The sequence below is a fragment of the Galeopterus variegatus genome, unplaced genomic scaffold (genome assembly GCF_000696425.1).
Source record: "Galeopterus variegatus unplaced genomic scaffold, G_variegatus-3.0.2 Scaffold5184, whole genome shotgun sequence".
In the NCBI taxonomy this organism is placed as follows: Eukaryota; Metazoa; Chordata; class Mammalia; order Dermoptera; family Cynocephalidae; genus Galeopterus; species Galeopterus variegatus.
In genome coordinates, this window is record NW_007731295.1 from 96,409 (window position 1) to 108,518 (window position 12,110).

The 12,110-nt window shown below is 38.7% G+C and overlaps 1 pseudogene; it reads left to right on the top strand.

Moving 5' to 3' along the window:
• LOC103604496 overlaps positions 1–10,360 on the top strand; it is a 78,585-nt pseudogene extending 68,225 nt beyond the window's left edge.
• Positions 10,361–12,110: the final 1,750 nt, after the last annotated feature.

Here is a 12,110-nt window from a genome sequence, read left to right on the forward strand (position 1 = left end):
TTTTTTTAAAAAAAGACAGATACAGATGAGCATGCATGGCACAATCCCATTTATGGGGTTTGTTTTTTTTTTCCTTTTTGTCTTTTTTCATGACCGGCAACGGATCGCAACCCTCAGTGTCACGCCTGTACTGGACCAGGACCGGCAACGGGATCGCAACCCTCGGTTCCACGCCCGCACCTTGCTCAGCCAGTGAGCGGGAACTGGTCTGTATGTGGGATCCGAACCCTCGGGGACCGGGACCGGCAACAGGATCGCAACCCTTGGTGCCACGCCCGCACCTCGCTCAGCCAGTGAGCGGGAACTGGTCTGTATGTGGGATCCGAACCCTCGGCGGGAGCACAGCCGCACTCCCAAGCAGCGCACTGTAGCAGTGCGCCACCGGGCCGGCCCTATTATTATTCTTGAGTTCTCTATATAGAATTAAGATTCTGACTAAGCACTTACACTTTTCAACCACAGTGTTTGTGAGACTTTCCAAAACATTACTATCAGTTTTACTTCTGTTAATACCTTAGTCATTTCCATTTATTGCTGATCTGATCACAAGACCAAAACTACACTGGCTTTTATTTATAAAGTGTACATCTGGAATTTTTTTATAAATTCAGATTATCGTAAAATAACAAAAAACTGAGTAGCAGTAGAAATGAGGAAGATTTTTTTAGTTCTGCTACATGACTACACGGTGGCGCACTGTTACAGTGCGCCGCTTGGGAGTGCGGCGGCGCTCCTGCCGAGGGTTCGGATCCCACATACAGACTGGTTCCCGCTCACTGGCTGAGCGAGGTGCGGGCGCAACACCGAGGGTTGCGATCCCGTTGCTGGTCCCGGTCCGGTATGGGCGCGACACTGAGGGTTGCGATCTGTTGCCAGACACGAAAAAAGACAAAAAGGAAAAAAAAACAATAAAATGGAAGTTACAAAATATTTATAACCTAGAGTCTTTTTTTGTACTTTAAAAAATAATCAAACATTAAACACGTTTAAATTTCTCCAATTCTCTCCCCCTCCCTCTTTCTTTTTTTTTTTTTCCTTTTTGTCATTTTTTCGTGACCAGCAACGGATCGCAACCCTCAGTGTCGCGCCCGTACCGGACCGGGACCGGCAATGGGATCGCAACCCTCGGTGTTGCGCCCGCACCTCGCTCAGCCAGTGAGCGGCCAGTCTGTATGTGGGATCCGAACCCTCGGCGGGAGCGCCACCACGCTCCCAAGCGGTGCACTGTAGCAGTGCGCCACCGAGCCGCCCCCCCCTCCCTCTTTCTTTCTTACAATTGATTTGTTTACAACAGGATCCAAACAAGTTCTGCTTGTCACTTTGGTTGCTATGTCTGCTGTCTCTTGTTTCTTTTAACCTATAGGTTCCCCCTTCATCTAATTTTTTCCCCTTTGTTGCATAAAGTTTCCCAAAGTCTGGAGTTGCTGGCTTTGTCCCAGTAGTGTCATTTAACATGCTCTGCCATCCTTTCTATTTCCTGATGATTGGTTGCTGGGTCCTGAGCCTTGGTCTCACTCAGGTTAGATTTGGCTTCAGAAGTATATGTTCTTTCTGCAGGAGGCCCATTATGTCTGATCATCTCTCTGTGATGTTAGCAGATATTGATGATCATTTGCTAGATCCATTGTTTGCAAAATACCATATTCTAATTACTTTATTCCCTCTTTATTTACTAGCTGGGTTACTTCGCTAGACAGAAATGTTCCCTCCTCAGTTATTATGGTTACCCCAAGGAAAAATTCATATAGGAAAGACAGGATAAATGCTTGACTCTTTCCTTTTACTTACTAGTTTTAGAAAAAATGAATTATTTCCCTGTCATCTTCCAAAGAGACTAAGAGTTTGTTTGCTTTTGTTTCATTGTCATTATGGTTTTTTGTGGTGGTAAGATTTAGTTTCTTTCTCTTCCTTGTTTGCATTTTTGTTCTACCAGTGGGTTTTGTTCTTTCTTGTAGTGACTATTGTTTTTCGGATTCCAGATGCAGAACTCCTTTGACAGTTTCTTGCAGGGCTGGTTGTGTGGTGGTAAACTCCCACAGTTTTTGTTTATCTGGAAAATACTATTTTTCCTTCATTTCCAAAGGATAAACTTGCTGAGTATAGTATTCTTGGCCTGCAGTTTTTTTCTTATAGTATTTTGAATATATTGACCCATTTTCTTCTGGCCTTTAGAGTTTCTGTTGAGAAGTCTGCTGTTAGTCTGATAGACACTCCCTTCTTGGTGACTTGATGCTTTTCTCTTTCTGCTTTTAGGATTCTCTCTTTGTCTTTGAGCTTTGCTAGTTTGAGTGTAATGTGTCTTGGAGAGGATCTTTTTGGGTTGAATCTGTTTGGGGATCTTTGAGCCTCCTGGATCTGAAGGTCTGTGTTTCTCCCTATACCTGGGAGTTTTCCAATATTATTTCATTGAATAGGTTTTCCATGCCTTTTCCTTTCTCCTCCCCTTCTGGAACACCCATGATTTGAATGTTTGTGCACTTAAGGTTGTCTGCTAGCTCTCTTAGATTTTCTTCATTTGAAAAAATTCTTTTTTCCTTTTTTTGTCCACCTGGATTATTTTGAAAAGACTATCCTCAAGATCAGAAATTTTCTTCTGCTTGTTCTAGCCTGCTGCTTAAGCTGTTGATTGTGTTTTTTATTTCATTGAGTGAATCTTTCAGTTCCGTGAGCTCTGCTACATTCTTTTTTAAGGTATTAATCTCTTTGTAAATTTCCTCCTTCATGTCCTGAATTTTTTTCCTTCATTTTGTTATGTTGTGTAACTGAATCTTCTTGTATCTCAGTGAGTTTCCTTAAGATTGTTGTTCAGAATTCCTTTTCAGTCATTTCAAGGTTTTCCTGCTTGATAGGGCCTGGTATTTGAGAATTATTGTATTCTTTTGGTGGTGTCATATTTTCTTGAATTTTCATATTTCTACTTTCTCTATGTTCATGTCTGGTCATCTGGTCATTCAGAGCAGTTGCTCCTTCCATTACTCTGGAGTGGGCTTTGAGGACAGGGACTTTCTCTTCTTTTTCTGGTCTCCCCTGGTGACTCTTCTTGTGTCAATGCAGTCGAGTGTCTACAGGCTACCTACACAGTAGCTGTGGCTACTGCTGTGGCAGTGAGCCACTTTTGTGGGAGCCATGGCTGTTGTGGTAGATGTGGTGGGCCACCCACACAGAAGTGTTGTTTTCAGCATGCTTGCCTGCTTCTAGGTGAGGCAGGGGGCTGCCCTCAGTTCCTGCCTGGGACCCCAGGAATGCTTCTTCTAATGTAGTTCTTATATCCCTTTTAGGAGAAAGAAAACAAGAGAGACTTTGAAGATCTAAGAGAATCAGTATTTGTAGTACAAGTTATTTTATTGTTTTCTTTATCTGTGAAGAAAATGATATTAAAGTATAAGAAATGATTTTGAATATTTTAAGAGAAAATAACTTTTTTCTTGAAAATAAGTACTCATTTAATATAATCACATTCCATTTTAATCCTTAATATCATTATTACCAATAGAACATAAATTATGTGAAAATCTTGATGATAACAACATACCTGGTGATTTCACTGAGATGAAATCAGTTATATAGTATTTATGAATTATATGTGTCTTTATTACTCATCTAACATTTTCAGTTCATCTGTAGAATATCCAGATATATCCAATAATAAGGAAATTCTGTTGTCTTTGATGTTTTGCTCATATAAAAACCACAGCTTTCATTTGTTTTCCAACTTGGGTGTTATGAAGGTGTATTTGTCAAGGTAGAAATGTGGACCATGCTTTGTTTAACAGTTTATTCATTCACTTGTTCTAGAACTTTTACGTATTTCGACATATGGCGTGAGGTCTTCCATTTGTCCTCTTGCTCTGGACCACACAGATGTAAGGGGCTGGCCTGCAATAAAGAGTCAGTATATGCTACAATTTGTAGCTGAGAATGGCTTCCATCAAACCTAGCCCAAGGGGTGTTTACGGAAGAATTTTCCAGTGAGTAAAGCTGTCTTTCAATGGTATGATCTTTATTATGTGGTAATAAGCTCCTTGTCACAGAACATTACACAACAGTATTTTAAAAGTTGGAACTGTATTTTAAAGTATTTTAAATACAGAACAGTATTTTAAAATCCTGTGCATTAAGTTGCAGGAATTAAATTTAATTGGCAGAAATGTTGGGGAGGTAACTCCTGTGCCAGTGGAAGGTTAAACTACATGACCATCAAGACCCTCCAACTTAAAAATACTGTGAAGACTCTGTTACCTAGAAATATGGGCAATCAGGTCTTCTTCCTTAGGTACAGCTTTTAGAAAATGACACTGTCTTTTTAGATGTGGAGTCAGAATCTCTCGTAAGGTGCCCAGTTTCTTCTGAACATTTTGCCTAACATCTGCATAATCTTTTCAGCCACAGAGCTCAGTTTTGGAGTCATACGTGCTTTTAGAGACAAGCAGACTTTTGGCATCTAGTATTTCAAGTTAAGCAATAAAACTGCAGCTTAACAGCAAAAAGCCCAAAATGCATTTCTTTCTGTAAATGTAATTCAGATAACCTCTAAACAAGGTATTTGATTTTGATATAGTCACAATTATGATGGGACATTACAACAGAATTTTACTTTCTCTAGAAAGTAGTTGATATGCACATATGCGAGGAACTTGGAAGTATTAGTTCCCAAAATCTAAGTAGGGCAAGGCTAGAGTTACTGATGGTCTCCTTTGTTCCAGAGAGCTTCCTTTTAGTAAAGAGAATTTTCCAAGTTTTTATAGGAAAGGGGGAAAATGTGTTGTACTGAGAATTGTAATGTGTGGGAAGTTTAGTGGTAGATCACCTAATCCTTTTAACTCATTGTGCCAGTAAGGAAACAGACTCAGAAGAGAGATAACTTACCAGAGGTTGCACAGCTGGTCACTAGTAAGATCAGGACTAGACATAGGTCTCCAGCTCTCAATACAGTACTTGTTTCCATGTACTATGCTGCCATGGTCAGTTTATCGAACCATTTAGAACCCGGATTCCTAATAATAAGGATTAAAAGCACACTGGGTAGAATAATGTCCTTATTTCTAAATAAAACAAAGTGTAATTTACCTAATAAACAGAAATTATTATCACAACATTAGATATTTTATGAGTTCTGTTATTCCAAGTCATACAAATAGTCCAGAATTCTCCAACCAGAAGGCCATCAGTGGAGGCCACCAATGTCTCTCTCTCTCTCTCTGCAGCTCAGCAAGATAACATTCAAACCCCTCCATCCCTCTTCTTTCTGTCCCTGTTATCCTTTTTTGTGTGTGTGAAAACAAAAAATGAACAAAAAAGCTGTAGGCACTTTGTAATCCTTTTCAATAAAATGTCCTAATATATTACAGCACTTAAATGAGAAAATTCTTTTTGATGTCTAACCTAGAGGGCTCCAAAGGAAAATGGTTTCAAATAAGCATAAGCGAAATAGGAAAACTAGAAAATCTTCAGTGAAAAAAGAGATGGAAACCATAAAAGGTAACTTCTCTTGCTAAACACAGACTATGTAAGGAACTGAAACATGAAGGAAATGGGACCAAAACTGGAACTTAGGTCAAATCCACCAAGAAGAGGGATGAAGAAGGGCAGAAGTAAAGGCCCAGAGTGATAAAAGCAGAAAACCCAGAAAAGCAGAAACAGGAAATGAAAGTCAAATGACAGAAGACAAAGGGAAATTATGAATTCTGTATATAAGGAACTAGAGGAATAAAAAGGAAAATATTGCCTTATTAGGTATTGGAGGGGGAAACACATACTTACTACCCAAGTCTACACATAGAGAAATTCAGAGGGAGTCAGACTGCTGCACTGGAACAGGTGGGCCCAGCCATCTGTCTCCCAAGAGGCCTCTGAGTCTGGCATTTGTTACTGATGAGGAATTATCTCAAAAAGCCCCATTTTCCTGAACTGTAAGTTGAAGGTATTAATAGTATCTTTCTAAAAGATTATTATAAGTAGTATATCAGACAGTGTTCATAAAGCACTTAGCACAATGCCTGTTACTTAATAAATGCTGGATAAGCGGAAGCTGTTATTAATATCATTACAAACTGATACAAAACATTCTATCATTTGAAAACCCAAATTTTTCTTTCTCTATTTATTATAGACATAGTATGATAGTTGTATGGCCTTCAGATACACAGGTAACACTCACCACCACCCCCACCCCAGTGTATAAGGTCATTGTTTCTAATAATCTGTTTTCATCAACACCCTTGACAATGGGACAGTAGTGACAAATTTTACTATCTCAAATTTATAAACAGGGAACAGAGGCAGCTTAAACAATTTCCCAGTGAGATGCAGCAAATCAGTGGCTTAGCTGAATACAAGTCCTACATCTCAGCATCCAAGAAGTTCTGCTAGGACAAATATAGTTACTTTGTTATTTTACATTCTTATTTATAATTGTATCATGAAGCATAATCTAAGCAGTAATGTAGACTGACTTAATTATGGAAAATGTACATTTGCTCTGTGGTATTAAATATTTCTTAAATGCTTAAAGCACCATTTATGTTTGCAATGTAAGGACAGCAGAGGTTGAAGGAACAGAAGCATTTACTATTGAAAATATGATCATATTATTACTAAATAAATTACTCACAAGTTGATATACTCATTAGAAATATATCCTTATCTTCCATACTTATCACACTGAATATCTGTGTGTTTTATTTGGTCTTATTTTTGGTCCCTCTATCATACTAATATAAATTGATATTAGTATTAATAGCCAGTAGTTATTCCTGCCTCCTTACCACACTCCTTCCCTCTCTTTCAGGTCTCCAACTTTCAGTTGTAAGATACTTCATAGAAGAAGGATGTAAATTGGTGAAGAAACTTGAGAGTGAGCATTTGCCCATCCCATATTCTATAGTGGGGACCAGGAAGGCCAGACAACTAGAAGGTGTGAAACATCAAAAGTAGGATTTTCCAGATTTAGGGTTCAGGGCTCCGTAAAATTAAAAAAAATTGGATTGGCATTGAGATGCCACCCTTTAATTTTGCTAAGTAAAAACATTTAAGACAGCAACTGCTACCATATACTAACAACATTCTTTACTAAAAGAAAGAACATGTCAGCTTGAAGAAAAACCTGGCAGGAAGGACAAAGATATCAGAGTAAAGGTAATCCACAAGAAGTGATAAATGATAACGTTGAACCTGTCTCACATGCATGTCTGCGTGTTTACTAAATTTAAAAAAAAATTAGTTTTTTTCTCATTTTGCTGGAGACCAGTGAAAACGGACTGACCTAAATCTGTGGACTACTCTTTGGGAACTTTCTAGAGACTTTTAAAGAATCCTTTTTGGGGGCTAGATAAATGTATAATATAAAAATAAGCAGGTGACTTTTATAGAGGGGTGTTGGGAAAATAGAATAATTTAATCAGGTCGCGTCACCTTAGGTCCAGTTGAGGGTGGTGCAGTGCCTTCTTTGTAAGCAAGTTGTGTGTGGGTGGAGTTAGGGCGCATGTGCAGCGCTGCCCACCTGGCTGGCATTGACTGCCTCGGGTGTCCGCCCTGTGAGGCCATGCTCTTGGACCTTTTTGCCAGTTACCTAGCTCATAGACCTGTGTGTAAAGGGCTTGTGACCCAGTCTGGAATGGGCTTGAGGGGTCTTTGAGCTCCAGACCCAGCCCTAGCTCGACAATTGGCCTAGTTGCAAGATTACAGGCAGGTAAAAGAGCTTGACAAGGGGTTATTTTAATTCCAGGTCCTATGCTAAGTGCTTTGCTTGCCTAAGGAGTGGTGAACTCCTGGTAGTATTTGAGAGAGGCTTTTTTCCAATTGTACTCACCATGAAAACCATCACAACCCAAAAGACCACATTGGTGAGTTGCTCTTTCCCAAAACACAATCACTTTATGAAATTTTAAAACTCCATATAACAAAGGCTTGAGCAGCTCTTTGGAGGTCTTTGCAGTAGGATCAACCACAGTGGGATTCACTGTTCTTCTTTCACAAAGGGACAGAAAGTTGTTAGGTTTTTTGCCACAAGTTTCTGTGCTGTGACAAAGCACTGCTTTGACTAGTGTTCTGGGCCTGGGAAGACCACAGCAACCAACGAGTTATGACAAACCAAAAATAGCTCCATTGTCTAAATCAAGACACATGGAGAGTGACCACCCTTGAGTCACCAAGCTCATTTGTTACATAGTTTATTTTTGGATAACTTTTGTGGTGGCCAAAAGTGTTTCATTTGCTGGTTTTCCTTTCCAAATAAGAGTACAAAGAAAGGAACTAAGTCATGTGGTTTTGTTTAACTTACCATGAAGGTGGCAACTAGTATAGATGATGTGATTACTCAGCTTTGAAAAGCCCGTGGCTAATTGGTAGGGATGATATGTATCTCTGAACTGACTAAACTTCTGAAAAGATCTTGGCTCATGATCTCTCAGGAAAAAAATTTGCCCCTAGGAATGCACATTATCTAAGATCTTTGTTCTAAGATCTTTGTTGCCATTCAGGGTGACAAAACACAAGTAAATGACAATGTTGATTTGGAATAGAATGTAGTAGAGAACTTATTTGCCTTATTTAGGCTTTTTGCCCATATATTTAAAATATTAAGTTAATTTTATAAGCGTTTATAATTCGCATTGTAAATCTTGTAAATGTAAATCTTCTAAATGTATTTCATCTTTGCAAATGTATTACTTTCCTCATCCACAGAAAAGATTTTCATGAGTACATGTACTCCAGAGTCTTCTCATCTGGTCCTCCTACCACTCCAACCTCATATTCTATTGTCCTCCTTTCATTCACTGCTCCTCAGCATTCTTGATCTTGCAAAATGCCAAGATCATTCTCACCTTAGTATCTTTGCATTTGCTATTTCCTCTTCCTGAAGTATTTTCCCTGTCATCTTTACATAGCTAGCTTCTTCTTGTCACTTAGGTCTCTCTCTTCAAATAACATTACTTGGAGGAAGCTCCTCTGACTACCTTGGTCCAAATAGCCCATCTTCATCAGTCATTCTCTAATATATCACCTTATTTTATTATCTTTGTAACACTTATGAAGCTCTAAAAATATCTTGCTCACTTATTTGTTCACTTGTTATTTGTTTGTCCTCTCTAGAATGAAAGCTGTATGAGAATAGGGACTTGGTCTTGTTTGTTCCTCTACCCAGCACCAGAATATTTTCTGGCACGTAGCAACATTCAGTATTTTTTGAATGAATGAATGATAAATGAATGAAAGGATAGAAGAATTCGTGAGAATTCAAACTTTTCATATTTTGTCACCTTTATCCCAGAGAGTTCATGTCTAAATGGTGCAAAGGCTAATGTATGTTCATTCTCTTGATAATTTCATCAGTAAAGACAGGCCCAATGACTCATGATTTAAGTTATTTGGCTTGGCATAGCAACATTCAGTATTTTTTGAATGAATGAATGATAAATGAATGAAAGGATAGAAGAATTTGTGAGAATTCAAACTTTTCATATTTTGTCACCTTTATCCCAGAGAGTTCATGTCTAAATGGTGCAAAGGCTAATGTATGTTCATTCCCTTGATAATTTCATCAGTAAAGACAGGCCCAATGACTCATGATTTAAGTTATTTGGCTTGGCACTCTGTTATCAATCTTATCACTAAACAGTGAGCAAATCTCTGCTTCACTTAAATAATATAGCTCTGTCTGAGAGAAAAATTCGATATAGTTACAAATAATATTTTAATATAAAAAAGAAAGATTAGACATAGTGATTTAGAATAGACAAATATCTCTTAAAAGTATCCATTTTAAACCAATAGTTAACATGATAATTACTAGTAGGAAAAAAACCCCACCAAAAGCAAGAGGCCTATTTTTCCTATTTTTAAAATAATGATCTGGAAGTTTGGACCAATGCAATACGATAAGAAAAGGAAAGAAGCACTATAACTATTTTAAAGTAGAGTCTTTCTTCCAGCCACTGACATACCATCCAGACCTAGGAAAACCCAGAAACTTTGGGGCCTCATGAGCCATGTCCACAGCTGCATCAGCAAGCACTGGAGGCATCTAGGAGGCTGGGGTAGTGCTGGTGGCATGCATTGCCACAGGATCAGCATCAACAAATATCACCTGGCTTACTTTGGGAAAGTTCTATGATGCATTACCACTTAAAGAGGAACCAGAGATTCTGCCAGCTGTCAACTTTGATAAACTGCGGACTTTGGTCAGTGAACAAACACAGGTAAATGCTGCCAAAAACAGGACTGGAGTGGCTCCAGTCATTGATGTGATGCAGTCAGACTACTACAAAGTTGTGAGGAAGGGAAAGCTCCCAAACAGCCTGTCTTCATGACAGCTAGATTCTTCAGCAGAACAGCTGAGGAGAAGATTAAGTATGTGTATTGAGGGTGGGGGGTGGGAGGGGCTGTGTCCTGGTGGCTTGAAGCCACATGGAGGGAGCTTCATTAAATGCTAACAAATGCTTTATTTATTTATTTATTTATAAATAAATAAATAAATAAATAAATAAATAAATAAATAAATAGTAGAGACAAAATTATTTTTACATATAATGATTATCTACCAGGAAAACGTAAGATAATTTTTTTAAAGAACAAATAATGAAGTTCAAAAACGGTAGAATTACAAAATAAGCACATAAAAAGTGATGGATTTCTTATGTAGTAGCAATAGTTCTTTAGAAAACATGAAAGAAGGGCCGGCCCGGTGGCACACTGGATAGTGCGCCGCTTGGGAAGCGCGGCGGCGCTCCCGCCCGAGGGTTCGGATCCCACGTACAGACCGGTTCCCGCTCACTGGCTGAGCGAGGCGCGGGAGCAACACCGAGGGTTGCGATCCCATTGCCGGTCCCCGGTCTGGCACGGGGGCAACACTGAGGGTTGCGATCCGTTGCCGGACACGGAAAAAGACAAAAGAAAAAAAAAAAAAAAAACATGAAAGAAAAAGTAGCTAAAGAATTTTATGGATATTAATGTACCAGCTACAGCTTTTTCTAATGTCCAAACATGGTATTAATCTTAAGCTGTAGAATATGGCTATGGATTTTAATTTAATATTGTGTTTCCCTTTGAAAAGCATAACTTAACACTTGTTCATTCTGCTAACATTTGTACTGCTCCTCCATTTACAGTTTTATACTAAGAGATATGGAGAAAACAAAGGCAAAAGAAATAAACATTATCCCTGCTCTTAAAAGAAATAATGTATGCATGTGAAACTACTAGAAAACTGTTTCTGGCAGTATTTATTTAGTAAGTACTTATTGAGCATCTGTAATGAGATGATCCCTTTGCAAGTTGTATGTGGAATGGTGGGGGACTTACCATAAATATGACTAGAACTCAGTTCTTGCCATCTGTGCAAGCTGTTAGGCAGAATAAAGCACAGATCTCTAAAAGTATAAAGCAATTAAGCTGAACTTTGAAAGAGAAAAGAAAGTTTTTAGTGACTAGAGATAGACCACATGATATTCCAAGTAGAGGGAATGCCTTTGGGTAAGAAAGTATGGAACATGTTTGTGAACACTGAGCAATCTCATTTGGCTGCAAGACTAGTACACATGAAAGGGGATTGGGAGGTAAGGCCAGAAGGAAAGACTGGAGGTCAGGCCTCAGGATGGGGGTCTTAAATTCCTAACTGCAGAGTTTTTATTATATTAGTTGTTATTAGGGAATCTTCAAGCATATCAAAACAAGCAACTTTAGAGCTCTGTTACAGGAATATTTGTCTGATAGTGGCATATGATCTAAGTTGAAGTATGGAGAGACAGAGGATGGAAAGTCTGTGAGAAAGCTCTGGAAAGATAGGAGGAACCTGAACTATGCTGGAGTATACTTGAGAGACACTGTAGAGGTGGGATTGAAAGACTTTGGAACCCAGAATAGTGCTCGGTCTTTAAAAAGCACTCAATAAATATGCATCAAGTGAATAAATAGTTATTCTGCCCTTCCCTTAAAAGAAAGTTTTCAGACCAGCATGTAAATATCTTTCAAGCACTGTTCACAGTTGTGATTTTAAACTTATTTGTGAAATTGTTTGCTGAATGTCTCTTTCTCTCATTAGACAGTAAGCTCATCAGGAGTTAAGACCTTGTTTCCCTCTCCTTTTCTCTCTTCTCTCTTCTCTCCTCTCTCCT